We start from the raw sequence: 19,520 nt of genomic DNA, 5'->3' as shown, positions 1-19,520 counted from the left end.
GCCTTAAGGCTTTCGAAATGTGGTGCTATAGAAGAATTTTTAAAGTTTCCTGGGTTTAAAAGATTCGAAACTCCACAATACTAGAATATCTCAGCATGATTACTGAGATCATAAAAAGCATCAAGCAGAGAAAGCTGAAGTATTTCGGACATGTAAAGAGAGGTCCCAAATAAAGCTTGCTACAAAATATCATGCAAGGAAAAATAGCAGGCAAACGCAGTCCAGGACGGAGAAGAACCTCATGGTTAAAGAACTTGCGAGATTGGTATGTGTTGATACAAGCATGATATTTAGGGTGGCAGTGAATAAAATTAAGATAGCTATTATGGTAACCAACGCTCTGAAAGGACATGGTACATGAAGAAGAAGTAGATGAGAAGAAAATAAAATACATCAAATGTAACAGAATAAAAAAAATAACTCAAAGGGATAGGAAAATTTAATAAGCCCTTAAAAACCAGAAGATTCTGTCAAAAACTTATATTAAAAAGTGAAACAGAGTTTTATCCATAATAACTGTGATGTTCATAGAAAAAGAACAAGCTGACATGCTTTTTTTCACTGTTATACTGATCTGAAAGCTGGGCAGTAATGCAAAAAAAAATGGATCTAGAATCCAAGTTAACGTAATGTGATTTTCAAGAAGGGGCATTACAAGATTTGATAACTAAATAAATCCTTGTCCTCATTCCTTGAGCTCTTGACAGGTCGTGGTGATACTCTAGATATTATTAGCTTGCTGTTTTCATTAAAGATCCTGTGTCAGATGGAATACTTCATGTTGGGATTTTCCCACCAGAGCAAGAGTCTTCATTTGGTCTGTCCATCGTGTTTTTGATCTTTCACTCTGTCTTGGGCCTTCTATCTTTCCTGTTCTTGTAGCTATGTCACCTATATAATTTATGTAAGCTAGTTTTACTTTTTTAATGGCCTCTCTGTCATATTAAGCTCATCAAGAATTGACAGGTTGGTTCTATGTTCTATCCAGGACGTGCGTAGAATTTTTCTGTAGACTCAAATTTCGAAGAGTTTTATCAGACTTTTGTCGATTTTTTGTTGAGAATCCATGTTTAAGCTGCACACGTAGCAATAGAAAAGGTATCTAAAAGAGTTCTTCATTGCAAAATGAAAGGAAGAACAAATACGATGACACATGGAAAAAATGTATAAAACATGATGCCTATGACAAATCGCTAAACGAAATACAGAATCGGAAATGACTATATTTTGCCAATTTTAAATAGAATGCGTATTATGGTATATTATTAGAAAACAGTTAATCATGTGATAGAAAACTTTTATTAATTAAACTACACAATAATAAAACAAAACTAATTTTGCACCATATTTGTTACAATTTACTGACGCTCAACTCGATACGTAAATAATAAAGTTTTAGATTATTCTAGCGTCAATGCCGAAACAGTTGAATAAAACGTAAATTAACGAAAGCAAATATTTGTCTAATACTTGTTTTTGTTGTCCATATTTATCCTATCCTGTCGTAGCACAAAGTTTGAATAAACATTATACCAATATTTGAGATTTAAATAGCGGTTGTTGTGTTTAATTTCATTCATGAATTTTATATGAAGTTAGATGGAATTTCGAGAAGTGTTTTGTGTGTACGTGATTTTATCTGCGAAAGTACACGAAACTTCTTGTAACTATATATACAAGGACAATATTGCTATAGTTATTATATTATTCTATCTATTAAGTTCCAAGCGAACGTCTTTGAACATAAAATGTGTCTCAATAACTACTTATACTTATGCTCTGTTCATAAATATAACATTCTCGGTTTCTCGGTAGCTGATTTTCAAAGTTATTTTTAAGAGATGTATACAGTTTTTTAGTATATTTTTGAATTGCAAACTATGACTATTATGTTTTTTAAACTTTAATTTTCCTTAGGCTTAATTTTGCAAAACAAATAAATTTCTCTTAATTATGTAACAATAAAACACTGAAAACTTTGTTTTTAAAAATTTCTACAAAATTCATTATAACAACTTATCACTACAGCTGTTTCGGCAGAGTGCCATTCTCAAGTGATCTATTTTTGGCATTCGTTTACACTTTATAGTCTTTAATGAAATATATTGAGGAGGGGAGAACTGTTTGTCTCAAGTTGGTCATTAAGAATTATATCTCTGTTTTTTAATTTGTTAATTTCCATAGATTCTAACAAAGATAGCTAGAGGCCTTTATTTTGAATGTGTTTTAATTATCAATCAGTAAGTAACAGATTTTCTGATAAAATTGCTGAGTCTGAAGGAGGCGTGTCGATCTCACCAATACTGCGTTTTATGGAAGAACTTGCGTTTTCGCAATTGCTGTTAGAGTTTTCACTTAGATGCTGTGGCTTTATTACATTTGGAAGTACTGGAGCAAACTCATTGGTAGTGACAGAAGTCGAGCTTGAAGTTTTATTTGTAAGATTGGTTGAAATGGTTGTTTCAGAAAATTGTGGTGATGAATCAGTTTTATTAGAATTTTCTGCATTTGTATCTAATGGAAAAGGAGCTGATAGATTGGAGGATATTGCTTTCGAAGTTTGTGAAAACGGTATTGCCGCTGAATGAGGTTGATTGAAAGTGTTGCTATGAGAAGGAGCATTAGTAATTTCTTTGTCATGGAGATTTGTAGGTGTAGGTGGCATGCTCGGATTTGATAATGGATAACTTGATGACTGCTGGGTGTTTGGTACCTTGTGTAGTATACTTGTTGAAGCTGTTTGATCTGGTACTTCATTGTTTGACTCAATATGAGTTGATTCCGTTACTGAACTGTTATTGCATTGGTATGATATGTGTCCTGTATTTTTGAAAATAAAGCAGGTGAGTGTACATTGTGACAAAAATATGCGGTAAGGTGTTTGGTCAAAATTTATTACAATAGAATCTGGAATTGGTGATGTTATAGGGCTTATATAAACTTGCCTCCGAAAGCTCAATATGTGACTATATTTGGGAAGAGTCGAGCTAATTTTCAGAAATGTTATTGGGGAAATAAGCTTTAAACCGATATTCTGTAATTCTTCAACTAATACTTGATGAGGAATTGATGGGCAGACTCCAGACAAGACTAGTCTTTCTGCTGGAGAGACAAGTCTTCGTGCTGTTACAACTTCGCCGAGTACTACGGTTTTGTTTGCCAAATACATTCAGATTCTATTATGAGATAATCTAGATGAAAAAATAATATTTTTTGGGTTGATGATTGTACCCAAAGGAATGAGATAATCCTGCAGTTTAGCATTTTCGATACAACTAAATACAATTGCTTGGGTCTGACACGGAAAAGAATGTGAAGCGGCTGATGCATAACTGTTTGTGATATTCGAACGTTGATTTACTGGACTGGTTAGATCAGAAGGTGTGTTTACATTGTGTGAAGCCATTTTAAGCTGCGGCGGCGAAGGCCTTACTCCGACTCTGGTAAATGAAAAACCAATCGCATGCTTCTATAAGCTAATTATAGCAGCTAACCTAACAAAATGATTGTACGGTAGTGTATATTTATTATTTGACGTTTTCTTTTCACAATAATAAAATAATAATTAAGTATAGATGACTTACGTAGTAGTATCGAGTAGATAAACACTTTAATTTTAAAAAACTCTGAAAATAAAATTGTTTTACCTACTGTTTATTTCAACGTGTTGCTCTTGCATTAAGAATTTCTTTGCCAACTACACGATGATTGGCAAATAAAATCCAAAAATAATCTGATTATTTCAACACAACAAGCGAATTAGTAGCCACTAGTCTTGAATCCAAATTGATATAACAAATAAATACGAACATTCCATTAGGATTCGTGTATATAGAATGTTTAGTAAAGGAAAAGTTGTACTACATTTTCTTTTGATTTTGATGCTCTGGACCACCGTTTTACGTGACCTAGTAGTTCAATGTTTGTATAACATAGAACAAACACTATGATCATACCATTTCACACACAAAATTTCATTAGTTTTGTCGAATCTAGATGCCATTTTCTTCATTAGCTTAGGTTCCGTTACTGGACATTTTTGTACTTGATTTTCTCTTAAAGTTCCCGCCGCCTTTATGCTTTTTTTGTTTTAGATATATCATTAGTTGATATGTCGTGATATAATTTTATTAGTTACCCAATAAGTATTTTTGAAAACCGTCTTTTTTGTGTTTGCTTAACATGACGGCAAATTATTTAATTGTATTAACTACAAAACAAACTAACTATGCTAGTAGTATATACTATTATAAAAAAAACAATAAATGGATCGTTTTATTGTCATTTTTAAGTGTTTCCGTATATATAAATTTAATAAGCAATATTGTTTACTATTTAAGTTTTTTTTATTTACATAAATTTTCACCTACGGCTAAGTACGATCCTGGCATCTGTCAGATTCGTCAATAATAACATGAAATTAATAATTCATATCATCCACTATATTATATGACGTCATAATTAATGACGAACTGAAAGAAGTCCCTGAGAAGAACCATATATAGCGTGCCATCAATATAGGGTATAAAGTGTATAGTAAAAAACATGATGTCAGGCCAGAAGTGCACCAGATCATATTGTGCACTTTATATTTACTTGGATTATACGCAAAAATTTAATATTTTAAAAATTTAATAACTGACTGTAGATGACAATTAATTGGATCCCCCGTCGCATGCCACGGGCAAGGTATAATAAAATCTTTCGCTTTTAAAATTATTATCTTTGGCACATTATGTACGGAACGTTTATAAAGGAATCGTTCTTTAATTTTTTTATCTAAATTTACTCAATCTTTCAAATGGTTTTTTTCAAATTGTTTATTGTTTAAAAATAAAGCTCCGGTGAATTTTAGAAAAAAAAAACACCAACTCGGGTTTTGAGGATCGTAAGACATTTTGTTTTCTTGGATTCGTATAAAAATGCCAACATGGCGAATAAAAATAAATAACTTCCTACATACTATGTATTGTTTATAAGCTTAAAACCGTAGAACTTTTTTAAACCTATTTTACAATATTTAACATAAACTTTTTAATCTCTAAATGCATTAATTTGATAAATTAATCCTTTTTCTTTAATTTGGTGCTTTTAGAATTCATGTAAATCCAATAGTTTACACATAATAACGTTGTAGATAAAAGCTTTTTGGAATTAACAATTTTAATTTTGAAATAACTGTTAAGTGCAACTTGCTGAAATTTTTTAAGCTGAATATTTAGGATATTTGTGATATTCTCATGTGAATTTAAAGTTTTTTGTACATGCTAAAAAAAATATTCATAATTTTCAAAAAATCGACTTTTAAAGCTATTTCTGCAATAATTAATCAACCAAGTAACACAAATAACTTTGCAAATCCTTATTTTAAAGAATTTTTTATGCTTTTGCAGTAGAACTGTGTCACTTTTCCATATAATTTACCGGTACTCCACCTTTAGTATTTAAAATCAAACAGCGAATTTACATTGTTAATATATTGTTTATAAGTAAAAATGATGTTTAATCTTTTGCATATTTTGTTTATTTTTTATTCTTATTCTTTAGTCTTAAGTAATCCAACTTTGGACATAGGCCTCCCCCAAGTCAATCCAGTATTTTCTAATTCGCGCCACTTGCTTCTAGTTGTGTCCTCTGATCTTCTTAATGTCATCAGCTCATCTTATTTGTGGTCTTCCTCTGCTTCTCTTTCCTAACCATGGTCTCCATTGTTGTATTTCGTGGTTCCATCTTTTATCCTTTAGTCGGGCATTGTGTCCTGCGAAGCTCCATTTTAATTTGGCAGCATGTTCTCCTGCGTCTTTTACTTTGGTTTTGCTCCTTATCCATTTGTTTGTTTTTTTTGTCTATAAGTCTCACCTAGAGCATTGTTATTTCCATCGCTCTTTGTGTCTTTACTATTTTATCCAATTTTAGACTTGGTGAGTGTCCACGTCTGTGAACCATACGTGAGTATAGGGAGGATACACTGATCGTAAATTCTGGTTTTCAATTGTTCTATTTTTGGTACTTTTCAAGATCCAACTCAGTTTGTCAAATTCTGCCCACGCTAACCTTATTCTTCTGGTAATTTCGGCAGTTTGATTTTCTTTGTTAACTTTAATTATCTGTCCCAGGTAGATGTATTCGCTTACTGTTTCTAAATTTATGTCGTTCAACGTTATTTCTCTAATATGCGGTGTATTTGTCATTATTTTTGTTTTTTCCATGTTCATCTTTAGACCTACTTTTTCCGAAGCTTAAAATATTTGAGTTATCATAGTCTGTAGTCCTTCGAAACTTGTAGCGAATATTACAATGTCATCAGCGTATCTCAAATGACTCAGTTTTATTTCATTGACATTTATTCCTTTATCTGCCAAGTTAATGTCTTTAAACACGTTTTCCAGTCCAAGTGTGAAAAGTTTTGGTGAAATAAAATTTCCCTGGTGAACTCCTCTGTTGATTGGTATAGTTTTGGTTTTCTCATCTATTTGTATTTTCGTTGTAGCTTTCTTGTAAATATTATGTATGAGCGTACTATATCGGGTGTCTATCCTGCAGTTGTTCATAGCTCCTTCTATTGCCCAAAGTTCTTTGGAGTCGAATGCCTTTTCATAATCAACGAAGCCAATGTGTAAGTTCAACTGATATTCATTGACTTTCTCTATTAGCGTTCTGACTGTAAGAAGATGATCCGATGTACTGTAACCCTTTTGGAATCCTGCCGACGTTAACCTGTTAGTTATTACTCTCATAAACAGTTTGTACATTTGGGACAGCAGGGAGATTGACCTATAGTTCTTTAGATCTCCCCTGTCTCCTTTCTTGAAGAAAAGTATTGTCAAACTTTCATTCCAATCATCTGGGACTTCTTCTTTGTGAAGACATTCGTTGAAAAAATTTTTCAATTTTTCGAGAATAATTTCATTTTCGTCCTTCAACATTTCTACAAGTATTCCATCTGGGCCCGGAGCCTTATTGTTTTTTAGTTGTGCCATAGCTTGTTTTATTTCGAAGGATTCTATGTTCTAAGTATTTCTGAGTTGACATTCGTTATCTTTCTCTTAAGATCTTTCTTTGCAGTGTTATCTGGATTCTTGTTTGAGGAATATAAATCACGGTAAAATGTTTTAGTAACTTTTATGATTTCGTTCATTTCTCTTATTTTTTTTCCATCTTTATCCTTCAATAAGATTATTATAGGCTTTTCTAAGTTTGATCTTAAGCATTTGAGGCCTTGGCTCTTTTCTATTATTTTTTATACCTTGTTTTTATTGTAAATTCTTAAATCTTTATTTACTCCCTTCTTTATTTGTTTATTCGACGCTTTGAAACCATCGGTGTTTCGCTTTCCTTCGCTTAGAAATGTGCGTTTCTTTTCCATTAACCGTTTTGTTCAATCACTTATTCTGTCTTCTTTATTTTTCGTTTTCTTTGCAACAGTCATTCCTGCTATCAAGAGATTTTGTTGGATTTCTTTATTAATTGTGTTGATGTCGAAATATTTTTATTGATCTTCTTCTTAGGGTGCCAGTCCGTTCCGAACGTTGGCGATCATTCTGGCTATGATGACTTGGTTGGTTGCTATACGGAATAGCTGTGTTGAGGTCTTTCTCTACCATTCTAAAGTCAGGATATTCTTCTTCGTCCTGGGGCCTTCTTTCCTTCAATTTTAACATGCAAAATGTATTGGAGTAGCTCATTCTGCCTTAATTTCTCATTATATGTCACAAGTACTGCAGCTTATGACCCTTTACGATGTTGACCAAATCCTCGGTTGTGTTCATCCTCCACAGTACTTTTTCATTGGTAACTTTGTCTGTCCATGGTATCTTCAGAATCCTTTTGTATAGCCAAAGCTCAAAAGCCTGAAGTTTTGATAGTTTCTTATTGATAATGTTCTACAAATTCTTTTCTTAACACTTCTCTGTACTCATCTCCCTTCTGTCACATTTTAATTTGATCTATATGATTACAATAATTATGTGGCCTGTTTTTACCACAATTATGTGGCCACATTTTGTTTATTACATATTCTTATTATCACATGAAAATCTTGTATTAAGATCTTTAGATTGCTTTAGACAGTCTTGTATTATCCTTTCCAGTTCTTCGTTAAACTTTTCTTTTTCTTCGTTTGGTATCTATTAGATCAGATGTTAGGTCTACATAAAAACAAGAAGAAGATGAAGAACAAGAAGAGTATTTTGCATAACATAAGTATTTAACTTAACAGTAGTTTTTAATCTTTTAGTACATCAGTCGTCGAGAAAAAGCAATTAAACTGTTTTAAAATACGGATTATATCAAATCAAACACGAAAAAACGGTAATTTTACAATTCCAGTTATATTTAAAAATGCGCTGCACTCTACTTGATATTTAATTTCATTTTTCCCTTAGAGACGAGTTGTTTTTTAAACGTTCATCAGCGCAGCTGAAGCTTCCCACAGTTTTATAGGGTAGTTCATATTTCATTATGACTCCGAGATTAAAATGAATAATTTATTTCGGAATGCCTCCTTTTTTCTTGAAAAATATCTTTTAATAATTGCAGCAAGTGGTAAATAAACGGATCTTGTTAAAAAATTAGACACGCCGGAAGATAATTTACCGTTAGAAATATTTATATGAATTGTTTTTTATTAAAAAGTTCTGTGTTTCGAATGCGAAAAATTTTATTTGAAAAATTCCTATTAAAAAATAAAATGAAGAGTTTATTTCAGGCTACAGGTTTTGGTCCTTGTTTCGGTATCAAACATTAATAGCCCAGTCTGGTTAACAAAAGGTAGAAAAATGTTTCGCAGATATCTGAAGCTTTTAAGACATAGGTGGGGGATACTAGATGATGAATAGATGAAAAGATACTCCTAGTTTTACCTTGCGTTTTTTTTTAAACAATAATTTATGGTCAGAATTTGATTTTTTGTCTATAAATTTTTTCCCTTAGATTTTAAGTAAACAATATTTATGTCATTTTTTTATGTCAAGAATATCTTTATTTTCCCATCTTTTTAATTAAAATTGATAAATAATTCACAGAGATATTTGCAAAAAAGCAGTTTTTTTGCACTAATTTATAAATTTTATTAATTTTTTTATTAACAAAATAAAATGGTATTAATACATTTAAACATCAAGGAATTACCATCTTTTAGATTTGTGCGAAATTTCCCCCCGATCAGTCAAATATTTTAAAAGTTATTTAATTTGTTTATCCCTGAGGCTAATTATTTAAACTATTGAGCTTGCCCTATGCATGATGATAGACACATTCAGCAAATTTCATAGGATTCTTTAAGACTTAGGCTATCTCAGAAGTTAAATGCATATTGAGTTTTCATCGAAATTATTTACAAAATAAACGTTTGAAAAAGGGGTATGTTTTTTACTTATAAACAATTGTAATAATTTCTATATTTTTCAAGCTACAGACTTGTACGTACAACCATTGGATAGCTGGTAAAAAGCTCACATTAAAAAATAAAAAACCTTCTATGACCAATAGGAACGAAGTTAGTGACTATTTTAAAAAAAATTGTTTATAAACAAAAATCTCCATTGTTTATAAACATTAAGAAGTAAAATTTGCACAAATTTTGAATGAAAATCTAAACTTTATATTGAAACTTATAGCTATAAAACGTATCTAATTTTTCGAAACTACGGTACTTTCGAAAGATCGACATAGGAAAGTGGAGAGGATATCTGTTTCATCTCCGTTTTTTTTTTCGGCATCGGAACTTCAAATTGCAACACGTAGGAAAAATTTACATTATCTCTGCTTCCTTTGCAGCTGCAAGCCTCTTTTTTTATTCTGGGGTAGCTCGTCGAAATATGAATAACTACATAGTTTTCACTGGCCGGAAAATATGGGAAAACTCGGAAAAATTGAGTCCATTTGAAATTCACCTTAAATACTTACTTTTTTTTAATTTGCTCGAATAGTCTGTCGCAGTATTAATAATGATGACATAATTTTCACCCCCCATAAATCTCGGAAAATCCCGGAAAATCAACATATGTTTTTTCATTTTATATCAATGATTTAATAATACTTATATATTTTATAAATTTAATTTCAGGTAATTGTTTACACATTATATTATTATATTCCTTATATTAATTATAATTGTTTCTATTTTTATAATTAACAATATTGATTTTTATTCTATTTTTCTTACAAATATGATATACAATATTAATCTAATCTGCCTTACTGCTTTGATAAAATAAGTCGATTTTTTCATCACTTGCCTTATTAAATTTTGCAATGTTTAATGAACTTTACTTTTTTTATTTTCTTTACATACATTGGTTTAAAAGTTAAAATTTGGTTCATTTATTCGACTTCACTGTCAGGTCTGAACCTTTTTGTTGCAGGTTCATATTAATGGGCGATCTTAATGCCAAGGTGGGCCAAGGTAAGGTAGGAGAACAAGTAGGAAAATATGGGCTTGGAAACAGAAATGACAGAGGAGATCGATTGATTCAATTTTGCCAAAGTGAAGACTTCGTAATAACAAATACCTTTTTCAAATTACCTCCTCGACGGTTATATACATGGACATCTCCACAACATACCAAAGAAAAAATAGTGAGAAATCAAATAGACTACATTATGATAGCAAGGAGGTATCATAATGCTGTTAAATGTACTAAGACGTACCCAGGAGCTGATATAGGCTCAGATCATCACCCGGTAGTTACTGTGATAGAGGCGAGACCAAAAAAAATTAGAAGACCACACAGAAAGGCACTAGATTTAAATAAACTTAGAAACAAAAATATACGACAAGAAACAGGAGAAGAAATAAATGAAAACCTCCGTTCAGTGCAGCAACAAATTAACGATACAAACAACGTTAACCAAAAATTAAAGTACATAAATACAGCTATACAAACAGCAGGAAAGAAATATCTTACAAAAACAACAACAAAGAATAAGGGGTGGATGACACAAGATATACTAGCCTTGATGGAACAAAGAAGAAAGATGAAGAATTACCCAGACAGATACAAAGAAATAAATAAACACATAAAAAAGAGAATAAAAGAAGCCAAAGAGGAGTGGATTAAAGAACAATGTGAAGAAATGGAAACCTATGAGAAAAAGTACGATGCGTTTAATATGCACAAAAAAGTAAAAGAGATAACAGGAAGCATAAAGAAATGCCAAATAGGTAAACTTAAAGACAAAGATGGATATCTTATTAAATATCTAGAGAATAAAATAAAAAGATGAACAGAATACCTGAATGAATTATTTGAAGACGATAGAAACAACTTAACTCAGATAATCAATGCAACTGGGCCAGACATATTGAAAGAAGAAGTAGAATACGCAATAAGAAACGCTAAAAATGGAAAAGCAAATGGACTTGATGAAATTCCTACAGAACTGTTGAAGCTGTTGAATGATAAATCCGTAACCATAATATTAAATTTTGCAGCGAGGTGCTAAAACAGTTTCCCCTCCACTTTCCTATGTCGATCTTTCGAAAGTAACTTCGTTTTGAAAGGTTTTAAGTTTCGAAAAATTCGATGAATTTCATGGCTATAAAATTTAATATAAAGTTTAGATTTTGATTCAAAATTTGTGCACATTTTACTTCTTAATGTTTATAAACAATGGAGATATAATTAACAAAAAAATTGTCGCTAACTTCGTTCCTATTGTTCATAGAAGGTTAATTTTTTTTGTTAAATGTGAGTTTTGTTACCAGCTATCTAATGGTTGTACGTACAAGTATGTAGCTTAAAAAATATAGAAGTTATTACAATTGTTTATAAGTAAAAAACATACCTCTTTTTCAAACGTTTATTTTGTAAATAATTTTGATGAAAACTCAATATTCATTTAACTTCTGAGATAGTATAAGTCTTAAAGAACCCTATGAAATTTGTTAAATGTGTCTAGCATTATTCATAGGGCAAGTTCAATGGTTTAAATAATTAGTCCCAGGGATAAACAAATTGAATAACTTTTAAACTATTTGACCGATCGGGGGGAAATTTCGCACAAATTTAAAGGACGGTAATTCCTCAATGTTGAAATGTATTAATAATATTTTATTTTGTTAATAAAAAAATTAATTAAATTTATAAATTAGTGAAAAAAAACTGCTTTTTTGCAAATATCTCCGTAAATTATTTATCAATTTTAATTGAAAAAACGGAAAAAAAAGATATTCTTGATATAAAAAAAATGGTATAAATATTGTTTATTTAAATTATAAGGGAAAAAACTTATAGATAAAAAATCAAATTCTGACCATAAATTATTGTTTAAAAAAAATGCAAGGTAAAAATAGGAGTATCTTTTTATTTATTCGTCATCTAGTAAATCCCACCTATGTCTTAAAAGCTTCAGATATCTGCGAAACATTTTGCCGTGAAATCGATGATTTTTGTATAACCAGACTGGGCTATAATTACATGTTATCAAGAATTAATTTGGAGACTAGTCAAGGAAAACTGAATGAGTACTGAGAGTAAGCAACTGGAAAACAAAGACAAACAATAGAAGGAAATAGAAACTTATCCTGGAAAAACGAAGCTTAGCATTAGGTTATTGAGTCATAATCCTTCCGTTGTTTATTTTGATTGTTTCTTGTTATTACATAGAATTATATTTTCTATTTAAAAAAAAAATAGTTTGAAGAAGACTTTTGTACTTTTATAAATAAGCATGCCATAACCAGCGCATTTCACAAACTAAAATACAAAAGAATAGTCTCAAAAACACGTGCTAAAAAGTTTTAATTTGAAACAGCCTCAATGTGCAATAAATACATCAATACCGAAATAACAAAGAATTATGCCTGGTAGGATTGGCCCCTAACATCCTTACTTTTAGCCAACTTTTGTGATCAATGGTCTCACGTGCTTCGCTTGGATAAAAATGTTCGTGTTTTGTTACAAATCGAAGTGTGTTAGATTAAATATATATTAGTTTTGAGGGTTATTTATTGTAGTTCTAGCTTTAATAAGATATTTATTGTCGTTGATAAAAATAACATTCTAGGATTGTTGTTGAAAGTAATACTATTTTTAATTATATTACACAAAGATTACTCTAATTTATAAAATAAATTTCTTGAAGCAGAGTTAACGATTCTCTAAAAAGTTCCAAGTGGTGCAGCTGCACTGGTCTTGTTATATGTTGGAATTCTGGTGATGGGAAAAAACCCTCGAAGAACGTTTTTTTTTGTTCTGGTATTGACTGATTCTGCTATTACGCGTTGAGAAGTAACAAAGATCATAAAAATAATATTAATAATGTTTATTTTAGCAAGCTTACATAGATCACAAGAAACAAAAAGAATACTAAATACTAAATAAACCTAAAAACTCACTGAAATAGAGCTACTATAAAAGTAACAACCCTTGTGCGAGAGACTTAAAAATATATATTCAAACAAAGAAATATTTAACAATTGTATACTAGGTCACAGTAGCTACAACATCTGCCTCGCTGGTTTATGATTTTTCAGAAATCATTTATTAAAACTTTTTATAATGAAATCAAATAAAAATAGTGTTATGTTATTATAAGTCTAATTTATTGTTTTTATTTATTTATTAAAGGTTCTATTTATAACACTCACAAATTTATTAAAGTCTTTATTACTAATTTATCTTACACGAACAAGTATACAACTTATTATATTACGGGCGTTACATTTGAAACGCGGCGCGATCTTCAAAAATTAACTAACTGTTCCTCCAAATAAAATGTCCCATTTATATATAAAATGCCGTTATCTAGAAGTATCTGGCGATGAGTCGATGACCTTCCACCCATTAGACGACAAGGTGACTCATAGATGGTTTTTCAGCGAAGGGACTAGAGGTTTCTGCCGGCAGGTAAACAAGTCTCGCCGAAATGAGTGGAACAGAAAAGATATTAGCAGTAAATATGTTTACAGTTTTGAGTCATATGACACGTCATTATTTATCGTAACAATAGTTTGTAACGATAATAATTTTAAACTTAGACGGTTAAGAATCGTTCACTTAGACAGGTGGAAATACCTTGAGCTCCACAATTTTTACAGTTTTTGAAAAGAAAGAGTGTAAATTTAAATAATAAACCGAAATATATAGAAGCAGTGTACAGTGGTCTGTTAATAGCTGTAAGTACAGTTTCCAAATTGGCAGTAGTTTGATTACAAACCTTGTTTTTATATACATACGAAGAACATTATTTATATTTCGTATTTATTAATTATTTAAAAAACTAGTTTCAACTCTTGGCATTATCTTGCTAATTGCTAGATCGACTATTTACTTTTAAATAAACAGAGTCGGACCTACCCAAATTAAAATTATTGAAATGAAAGTTCAATTTAAATTTAAAAAAAGATAGAAGATTAAATTTGACAAAATGACAGGTGGTACTTCTGACTACAGGGGTCCATCAATTAATCCCAATTAGCAAAACATTACTTATTCTACCATCACTAAGCAACAACAATTAACAAAATTTCCAACAAAAAACCAGGCCTCAAACAAGAACGAAAGAGTACACCATTACAGTAGGAACTATAGTCCATCCAAAAAATGTACCGTTCTCATCCAAAATGTAAAACGGAAGAATATGCATCTACCTTTCAAGCATACAAGTCGTAGATGATTTTTTAAGTCAACATGGCGAAATTAAAATTGGAGAACATACAATCAAAGCATATAAACTAATTACAACCGCTAATAGATTAGTTTTATCCAACGTATGTCTATCTATACCCCATTACATCATCGAACAGTCTTTAATCAATCTTGGTTTTAAATTAATGTCTCCGATTTCGTTCCTTAGAGCTGAAATACAAGACCCGCAATACAGCCATGTACTTAGTTTTCGAAGATAAGTTTTCTTTAGACCTACAGACAATTTTACTGTACCCGACTCCATCCTAATTGATTTTGAAAATATTTCGTACCGAATTTTTCTTTCCGATAAACCAACTTGTTACAAACGCCACCAAGCTGGTCGCGTTTCCTCGGACTGTACCTCAAATCTCTCTAATCCACAAAATACTCAGAAGCCCAAAACGGAGGAAAATTTCATTTCACAAATACCATCCACTAGCTCCGAACACAATCAAATTATACATATAAATGACGAATTTTGAAAAGAAATGGATGCTCAAGTCAGCACTGATACCGATAATAAAAATAAACGATCTTACTCTGAAGTGTCATCCCCAACATCCCCATTTTTTTATTTTATTTAAATGCGACTGTTGTTAGTCTGGTTGTAGGAAGGTCAGCAGTAAATAACAATTTTAATAAGAGACCGAGTATATTACCTTGTGATACACCGGATTTTATTTTAGCCGAATTCTTGTTGTTTCACTAGTGAAAAACGATCTGTTAAATACGATTTTATAATATGGAAGATTCTTCTTTAGCTTATAGAGTAGTCCTGTATGCCATACTTTGTTGATATTTTTTTAAATTATTTTTGTATCAGTCGTTTTCATTTTTTGTTTGAATTGCAAAAGCTTTCCCACCTCAACGGTTCTGAGAAATTTACTTTAATCTATCTTCGTCATTGTCCTTTTGTCATTCCTTTTAGCACACTATGGCAAGAAAATATGACGTAGATTTCTGTTTTTGTTGTCCTTTGCTGTTTATCCCTTATTGTGATATATATTTATATTTATTTACTTTTTCTGTTTGGAATTATTTTTTGACCACTATTTTTTGTGGCCGGAAACAATACATAGGAGTCACTGTGTAGAAACTGTTGTCAAAAACGTAAATCAATTAATCACGACAAATATTTGCTTGTACCTCTTCCTTCAAATATAATTAACAAACTCCTTCACACATGCTTGTATTAAAGGGCTTTATAATTTGCAGGAAACTTAAACAAACCTTACTGCTGGACACAGTAAAGTCTCATTTAGAGATATCGCTGATGCAATGGGTTTGTTTCTGTAAATTACTACACTCCTAACTTTCTCGCTGCTTATGCACGGAATTTGTGGTGCACCGCATAAGTTACTACAGTGAAGTTGGGAGTATTTTAGATTTAAACTTGTTTCTATTCACTTGTATCTGATTAGTCATCACTTAACCGAGCTTTATCTTACTTTAAAAATTAGTTAATACATATGCAAAGGTAACTAAATTCATGAAATTGTTTAAAATGCAATTGAAATTAAATAATTATTTGATAAATACCAAAAATTGGGTTATTCTTGAATATGAATATATTCTCCATTAGTATTATTTCTTCGTGAGCATCTTTCACTGCATATATTTATTAACAAATATTCCTTTTTTTTACTCGTACACTTCCAGAAAATATTTTTTTGTCTCTTTTTGTCCAGTTAATATTTCAATATCTCAAAATTTCCTATAATTTTTATTTAAATTGAAATTATACATGTGGCGCTAGATCACCCGTGGAATGGTTTAATAATAAGTTAAGGTCTTGCAGATCTAATCTTTCTCTTATTAAACACATTGCAAATGCCACTAAGGATCCCGATTTGTTCAAAGTATATAAACAGCAAAAATTTAAATATAATTGTCAATTACAAATTGCTAAAAGGTCAGCATACCGTTATTTTATTACTAATTTCAATAATACTTGGTCTCTAAGTCTCTACAGTAGTCTCTAGGTTCTAATAAACCTAGAGACTACTGGAAAATAGTAAATTTCAAATAAAACAACACAATATCTAGCTTGGTACAACCTTATCTACCTCCAGATGAAATAAATCAGTTTTTTACTACAATTGCAGAGAATATAAAACCATCTCTTCCCATTATTAATGTCGATGTTCTCTTTTCGTCCCGTTGTGGAAGAAGAGGTCTCTCAAATAATAAAGTCTCTTAGTAATTCTAATTGTAGGGACGTTCACGAAATTAAAAACAAAATTTTGAAAGAATCACTTACCTAACAGTTTTGACACCTGTCACTCATCTTAATAATTTAATTCTATGAACTGGAGTATTTCCTGAAGTAATAAAATACTCAAAAGTACTACCTATCTACAAAAAATGTTATTCCTCAAAAACTGACAATTACGGACCCATAAGTATTAATTAAACTTTTGGCAGAGTGATTGAAAAGGTTATCAAAAAACAATTTTATTCCTATTTTAAGTCAAATAATTACTTCAGCAACTAACAATATGGATTGAGAAGTGCTCGTTCTACTACGAACGCGGTATTTAATGTTGTGAGCGAGGTGATTGAAGGGCTTGAACGCGACAATCGAATAGCAATTTCTCTTTTCGACTTGTCAAAGGCTTTTGACTGCGTTTAAAATGACATTTTACTACACAAATCAAATTATTATGGAATTAGAGGTATCCCTCTTAAGCTTATAACTTCTTACCTGTGTGGCGGTAGAGTCTAAAGGTTATCTCTCCGATTTTCCATCCGTAAAACATAGAGTCCCGCAAGGTCCAATCTTAGGACTTTTTTTGTCTATTATTTATGTCAAAGATTGGTCTAAATTCATATCTCTGTACAAATCCATACAATTTGCAGATAAATTACTATTTAAATAGGAATAAGCCACAATTAAAGGTTAAAGTACGTTTATTTACGTTTTAATTTCCACTTCGGAAATCGTTCTCAAAATACAAACATTAATGTTTATTCCCATTTAAATAGTAATTAATTTAAAATGCCACAAGAAAATAGCTTCAGAACAATAATTTGCAGATGATACTACGTTATATCAGAAAAAAATAATGATGATTTAAAAATGTCTCATGAGGAAGTTTCTACTAAATCTAGCACATGGTTTGCTGCAAACAAACTAAAACCTAATTCTGACGAAACGTAAAATTTGGTTATATCTGCAAGTAATTTCCACAATAATCCAGATAACAAAGACACTGTTAAACTATTGGGAATAACCATACATAATCGACTGAACTGGTCCGCTCAGATCTCATAACTTAAGAAAAAGCTCATTATTTGTTATTCGTCAACTAGCAAGGGTTGTCAACTTTAAAACATTAAAAATGACATATTTTTCTATATTCCACTCTCACATAAACTATGGTGTAATCATATGGGGCAATTCAACAAATGCAATTCAAAGTTTTAGAATGCAAAAGGAAGGTATCAGGATTTTAACAGGAGTTAGTTATCTAGAACACTGCCGACCTTTCTTAATTAAATTATGCCGCTACCTACTCTGTTCATATTTCAAGTTCTAACTGAAATTCACAGAAAACATGCCCATTTATTAAAGCAGTTTGATTTTCACGTCCACAATACGCGTAACTGTCACTACCTACTAACAAATCGCTGTAGATTACATCATAGCGAAAAAAATTGCCTTAAATATAACTATTAGAATATTTTATTAAAAAGTATTAAACAGCTAAGCTATAATAGTTTTTTAAGAAGTTATAAAATAATCTCTTCTGAAACATTATTTTTACTGCTCAGAATATAAATATATGACTCATTGCAGACCATCTACTGAACTGCTTACCGTAACTTTGCCATAAATCAGTTTTTGTTTAATATATGTTCTTGTTTGTGATATATTTAAGTTACGTTTTATATTCCTTATTTATATACTTTTAACCTGCTACAAACAAAATTTGTATTTGTTATGTACTTAAGCAAATAATCTCTAAACTCTCTAAACTCTTCTCTCGCCACAATGAGCATTTGACTTCCACCGGCATATAGATGGGAATAATAACAGCAATCACTAAATCATTATATAAAATTCGGTAACAAAAATATCGTTATGTGAAAAGTGTCCAGAAATAAAAAGATCTCTCCAGGAAGTAATAACTTCTTGATGATAGCTTGACCACCAGCTCGCGTTTAATAGTGAACACGTCTTCGCGGTCATCGCTTGCGAAGAATCGAATCTCCACGTACTTGTTTCGATGCTGGAAGAAATTGCTCCGCTCTCCAGGGTTTTTAGAGCCCGTATTGAGTCGAGTGCTATGAGAATTCGCACAGTCCAATATATTTTTTAAATTGTTTACATTTTTATTCGAGGCGTAAATATGGCAATATACTTTTATATCCCAAATGTTTAATATCTGTCGTGAGCAGTAATAAAAATTTATGGAGTATAAAAAAACGGGAAAATAAGTTATCAAAATTGTATGAGATTCGTGCGAGTGTTATTTTATTTTTGTTTTTTGCAGACTGATGGATTTAATTGACTAAGTCTTCTGGTTTGTGTACGATAAAATCCTTGTTTTGGACACACTTCAAAAGTAACCACACTTCTTCACGGTAAGTTTTAAAATTTCAAAATTATTATTATTAGGCAATAATATCGAACTAAAGCAAATATTTTGGAGCTCAAATTACAATATGAATACTTAGTATTAATAAAATTAAATAAAAAAAATGTCAGTTATCCACAAAAAAGCTAGTAGTAATTTTTTGCCTTCTTTTGTAAAAATTGAGCTTGAACAAAGAAAACTGACTTTTTAATCAAGTTCTAATATATATTTTCTAACTTTAACCTTGACTACATAACTTAATCATAACTCGTGACGCTCATACCTCTAGCTTAGAAACCAGGGAAAT

General features: G+C 30.9%; 1 protein-coding gene across 9 annotated transcripts in view; it reads left to right on the top strand.

Annotated features, from left to right (window-relative positions):
* Positions 1-19,520, top strand: part of kek3 (leucine-rich repeat, immunoglobulin-like domain-containing kekkon 3 protein) — a 680,415-nt gene that overhangs the window by 381,856 nt on the left and 279,039 nt on the right. For 7 of the 9 annotated variants that reach the window (XM_072545350.1, XM_072545349.1, XM_072545355.1 and 4 more), the window contains one exon: positions 19,130-19,220. The exons of the other annotated variants lie outside the window; for them this stretch is intronic. The gene's annotated coding sequence lies outside the window, so the exon portion shown is untranslated. The remainder of the gene's footprint in view (positions 1-19,129; positions 19,221-19,520) is intronic. 9 annotated transcript variants of the gene reach the window in all.

Source organism: Diabrotica undecimpunctata, chromosome 9 (assembly GCF_040954645.1).
Source record: "Diabrotica undecimpunctata isolate CICGRU chromosome 9, icDiaUnde3, whole genome shotgun sequence".
Classification (NCBI taxonomy): domain Eukaryota; kingdom Metazoa; phylum Arthropoda; class Insecta; order Coleoptera; family Chrysomelidae; genus Diabrotica; species Diabrotica undecimpunctata.
This window is presented reverse-complemented; position numbering and strand designations above follow the sequence as displayed.